Consider the following 6,000-nt stretch of genomic DNA (forward strand, 5'->3'; position numbering starts at 1 on the left):
TCCAGCCTTCTACACATGAGATGGTTTGTGACCTGCAGTGTTTGTCAGGTCAAGGCTTAGAGAGGCTTGGAGGTATAGCAGGCAGCACAGAGATTATTTCGAAAGACTTGCTGACGAGGTGACCTGACAATCCCCTTCTTTTTATTCTCTCTCTCACCCTCCCCCCACTTATTCAAAGCAGGTTGCTTCACAGGCAATAGAGCTAAACGCAGAGGAAGATTCTAGAAACGGCAGAGGTCTGGGGAAGCTGTGTTTTATTCGTTCAAAGCTTTCTGTGTGTGTCTTCAAAACGCATAAGTTCTTTGCCCTCCGAGCCTTGGAATAATGACCACAAAGCGATTCTGCTCGGTTATAGAAGCCCTCCGTTTAAGTTAGCAAACTCTGGAAAACCGATCTTTAAGAACTTACCCTCGACCTCCATGTCCGGGTTGCCTGCATAATGAACGCACTCCTCTCCAGCTGTGAGGTGCAGACCACCAATAGCCTCCCTAGTGAACGCTGCAGTGGTTTCTGCGCAGCACGGCTGTCCTAAGCGCTGCCCCGACCTGCTGGCTTACATAACTCCACATCGAGTCGTCGGTCGACCGCAAATGTGTCAGTTAGAACTGGGATAATGGATTGAAAACATTTTGAGTTGGCCTAATAATTAGTGGAACAACTGCGTCAGAACCACAACATATAAAAACAGGTTGTCGTGGAATTAAATCACAAGGAGTGGTCAATTGTTGACATTTGAGTTTTATGGTGTCATTGAGTAATAAATACACAACGTGACAATGAAAACGGTTATTTACAGCTTTAATTTATGCTAAAGAGCTGATTAGTCAATAAATGTCACGTAGCTTGCCGTGTCTTTGTACATGCAGTTAAACATAGCATAAACACGGCGGATGGGAAGCCAGAGAGCCCAGGAAAGGCCAATGAAGATCAGCCCCAGGTTCTGGAGACTGCCAGGTCAGCACTGTCAATGAATGGTGCCAATGACTTGAGGACGAATTGGAAGTATGGCAAACGGAAAAACCAAGTGAAGAAATGCATAGTCCAAACCATCTCATGCTATTGTCTCTCTCTGTCACACTCTCTTGCCTATATCTATTTAAAAATACACCTTAACTGCATCTTCCTGGTGACAATGGGGCGCATATGCGTGTGGTCCACTATTGATTTGTAAACCACAGCAAAACAGATCAAGCAACAACATCCCTCCCTCCCTGTCTTCCTCACTCGCTCAGTGTTGGCTGACACTTCCTCACGAATACTGTAATTATATATTTCTTTCTCCAACCTCATGTGGGAGAAAACGTGAGTTGTGTGTGTCTCGTGTATGTCCGTGGAACGGAGGCGTGCATGTGTATGTGTGTGCCATCCTGTACTGCTTGCATCCACTGCGATACCTGCCGTAACTCTCTCTCTCTCTCTCTCTCTCTCTCTCTCTCTCTCTCTCTCTCTCTCTCTCTCTCTCTCTCTCTCTCTCTCTCTCTCTCTCTCTCTCTCTCTCTCTCTCTCTCTCTCTCTCTCTCTCTCTCTCTCTCTCTCTCTCTCTCTCAGGTCTTGCTTGATGTTTCTTTCGTCTACGTGCGTGGAACTCTGAGCTGTTATCATCCCCCAGGACTGACGGTTTCACCCCCTCTCAGGTACGTCTCGAAAAAAACGTATGGGTGCATGAATTTGGGCAGACACTGCGTCATAAGACATTGGCAGACTCTGTGTGTCTGCCATGACTTGGTAATACTTGCTGGCAGATTGGATGAGCTCATCAGCCCCAACACAGCGCTCCCCATTTGACATTGCTCATTCAGAGTATAGCCCAGCATGTCACATTACGCCCTGAGAGAGCGCCAGAGTGTTTGTGTGTGTGTGTGCGCAGGTTTTTTCGTCTGTGTGTGTGCGTGCATGTTTTTGTGTCTGTGTGCACGTTTTTCATCTGTGTGTGCACGTTTTTTCGTCTTTGTGCGTCTTTGTGCGTGCGTGCGTGCGTGCGTGCGTGCGTGCGTGCGTGCGTGCGTGCATGGAGGGGATGGAGGGGGCCTGTCTAGACATTCCCAGACAGTGGTTCCTAAGGCTCGCTGCAGTTTGGCTGGCTGTCACACGGTCGCCCAGAAGGATGGATGGCTGGTTTGATTGGTTGCACACACACACACACACACACACACACACACACACACACACACACACACACACACACACACACACACACACACACACACACACACACACACACACACACACACGAACAAACACACAAACACACGAACAAACACACAAACACACACACACACAATTCAAATTGTGGAGAGCAATTTGCAACAAAACATGTTCAAGTGTGGCCTCTTGTGGCTGTTTGTATATCTTGTATTAATTAGTATTTATCGCCCTTACAAGGACATTTGTAAAAGCATTCATGTTCCCTATATCCAGGGAGCTGAATGTCATGCCATCAGCTAGAAATTGTACATAATTAGGGCAATAGCAGATGTTTGATTAAAGAAACATAGTGGTAATTCATTCTATGTATCGCATGGAGGAGAAAAATCCCACATGGCCTTTTATTGTAGGATGATTCATCTTCTACAGAGAGTTCGCAAATCAGGCCTCCTCCTATGCCATCTCATCCAGTTTGGATCTTGCATTAAGCTTATGGTCTTCCTTTTTTTTTACATATTAGACAAGCCCACTTCTTAATGTTTCAGGTCACATGATGTAATACGTGCAGACTAGACACGTTAAAAAAAATCCGTAGATCCAAAAATGAACGGTTGTGTTAAGGGCATAACTGTTATCCCAAACTTGGAACATCTGGCACGAGGTTGACAGAATCCTTTGTAGAGCTATTCTTTTGTTCAGCACAGAAAGCCCAACAACTGAATTTGAACACTACAGCCAGGTACAGCCCTGGCTGTACTGCCCTGGCTGCCCTGCCAGGTACAGCCCTGGCTGTGCTTGGTTTACCCTGTGGGTAAACCAAGCTTTGGGGCTGTACCTGGCTGTACCTTGCTGTACCTTGCTGTACCTTGCTGTACTGTTCAAGCGCTCTGGGTAAACCGAGCGCTTTGCCAGGGTTGTAGCTCTGAGGGTCCTTCCTACCCAGAGCTGAATATGACATGTTGGCCTCTGATCGTTAGAATTGTTCTGATTGATGTTTGATGACGTTATGTTGTCCATTTTTTTAAATTATAATGAATACATAAATTGTATAGTACGCAAGTCGGGCTGGGGGAAGAACTGTTGCCATGGCTACATGAGTTATTTGTAATATGTGGCTGTTTGAACAACTATAGCAATACAGCAAGTCCAGCATGCATATTATTAACTCATGTTGCTTATTGTTGCTGGTCGATTTTGTGTATATGGGTATTAGACATTTGAGTTTATCCTCTACCTGATTTACCTATTTACAGTGCCAATTTTAAAACCTCCTCTTACTAATCAGAACCGGGAACATCTTATTCAGCACCACATATGTAGCACCGCCCGTGCCCAACGCTGGCCCAGTGATTAACGCACCAACACCCATACTAGCAGGCTTTACTACCTGAACTCCTTCTGGTGCCAGGAGCGGTGCAACCTTAGGTCAGGGCCGTACTGTCAATGTTGGGTAGAGAAGAGGACCGTGTTGCCAAGAGCTCAACACAAAGGTCAAACAACCTCTTTGTACTGAGACCGTATGTTTGTTGCAGCAGACACATAGGTAGAAGAACATGGCACATAACACAATCAGGTTTCACACGAAAAGAGAGTAGCTTTCTCGCGACGCTACAGGACAGCATCTGCAGGGTAGCAGTAGTGGATCTAGAGTCTAGACTGATGTCATCACGTTGTAACGGGAGGAACATGCTTACAGTTACTCACACCATACTGGCGTACATAACATAATACCTGTTTAATAAAATATGCCACCAGAGGACATGGAATCATAACGCCATTCCAGCGTATTCTCGTAATCAGGGAACAGGTTAAAGCAAAGCATTATGGGATGGAAACGGAGGACACTGACGAGATTAGATAATAACTGTCTGTTCGTGTCTTCGTTGGTGTCAGCGTGTGATGGGGCTGTGAAATACGCATTTTTAAAACAATGAATATTAAAGCACCGCCTCTGATTTACACCACCTGATATTAACATCGTTATCATACTAATTTGGGTTTAATATACAGGAGATGGCACCGAAATCTGCGTAATGACACAACATGTTTCATCACTAATGTTTGTGAGGGAAACATTAGACTACCGGAGTCAGGGTGCAGAGGATATGATGCGGAGATTGTGCTAATGAGGGCCGCGGGACACAAAGATGGAGAGATAGGGAAAGCATGTGGTAGGGACTTGTTGGGAATGTGGGTCCACTGCAGCAGAAGAGAGCAGTGATGTCATTTCCCAGACAAAGATCCCCTTCCCCCCGCTCCCCCCCCCCCCCCTTCCCCCAAGTCTCAAACTGTTTACCTCCCCCCCCTCCTCTTAGTTTCTCTCTTCTCTCCTTGTTCCTTGGCCTCTTTGTCTGTGTCTGTGTGTCTGTCTGTGTGTTTCAATGCTTCGTCTTCCAGCTCACCATCTTTAGGCTCAATATCCCGTTATATATAAGAAACATTGTCCTAGATATATGTGATTCAAGACACATTTTATCTTACTTTATCTAGCCAAATAAAGACGCTGATTTAACAGCCTCTTTCTGAATTGGTTGCATTCTCTGCCTATTTTTCAATTCCAATTTCCATGGCGTTACACTGATCACATCGGCAGCACAACGGATTCTAGGAAATAAAATTGAGCTCCTAAACAGTGTGATTGCAAAAGCCGGCGTAGCCTTACTGTGAAATTATTATCACTTATTTCTTTCGATAGGCGTATTCATATATATGCGGTTGTCAGGTTCTGTTGCTAAGGCACAGGCCTCCAATTACTAACAGTAGCCCAATTTTTAATTTGCAGAAGAAAGGAGGAAGGCTGAAAGTAAATATTTAGTTTACTCAGCTACACTTGCTAAAAATAACATTGGTATTGCAGTTTAAAACTTTTAAACTCTTTAAAAGTTTTAAACTCTTGGTTTTTACTCTTTTTCATTATTCCCCAACGCTATTTGTAGGAGAGACAACCTGCAATGCATGGAAAATGCATCCTGTAAATAATCTATGCTGAATCTGGGAAAATGTGGTCTACCTAGTTTCACCCAAATAGCTGTGTAAGACTTTGCTAGCGTAACCCTTTTTTGAACAGGGAGCCAAGAAAAATACACATTTTATAAAGGTTTGAAAGGTTTGATAAATATATTATTAATTATCCTTTTAAACCATGCGCAGATTCTGGTACAAAAACTGTTGAACTGTTTAGATCTTATTTATATCTGTGTTTGCATCCCTGTCTAGCTCAGTTCCAGCTTTTATTCAACAAAATGCCTTCCTCTTCTCTTTGACAATAAAGATGACGTAGAATGACCCAAAGGCATATATAACTTCACCTCAGACAGAGGAACAAACGCCTTATACTCTTATTGTAAATAGAGATCAGCACTGTGCTGTCCAGGGGGTACTGTCTTTGGCCCATGCTGCTCTCGGGCAAAATGCCTCAAACACAGTGTTGCACAGGTGTAGCTAGAATGTCCATCAGCTTATTCATATGCACATGCACATGCGCACGCACGCACACCCACATCCAATTTGTCTTAGTTGAACTTCAAAAGCTGTGTATGTGTATTTTCATCATCATCAAATAGAACATTTTCTGTGATACAAAATACCTTTGTCAACTTTCTGAAAGCCTGAATTAAATAAATTGACCAAGTGTAACATGGATACACCATCTGCTACAAGCAGATGTTTGTGTATACCAAACACTTTATATACTTAAAATATATATATATATATATATATATATGAAGTATATAAAGGGTGCAGGAAGCCCAAACTCTCAGTCAGACACAAACGAGGAAAAAACTTAATCAATAGACTATTATTGGAAAGTGTGAAAATGAATCTAATAGATAAAGTTTGTGAATTTTGATCTAC

This window comes from Pollachius pollachius, assembly GCF_949987615.1.
Source record: "Pollachius pollachius genome assembly, chromosome: 3".
NCBI classification, from domain to species: domain Eukaryota; kingdom Metazoa; phylum Chordata; class Actinopteri; order Gadiformes; family Gadidae; genus Pollachius; species Pollachius pollachius.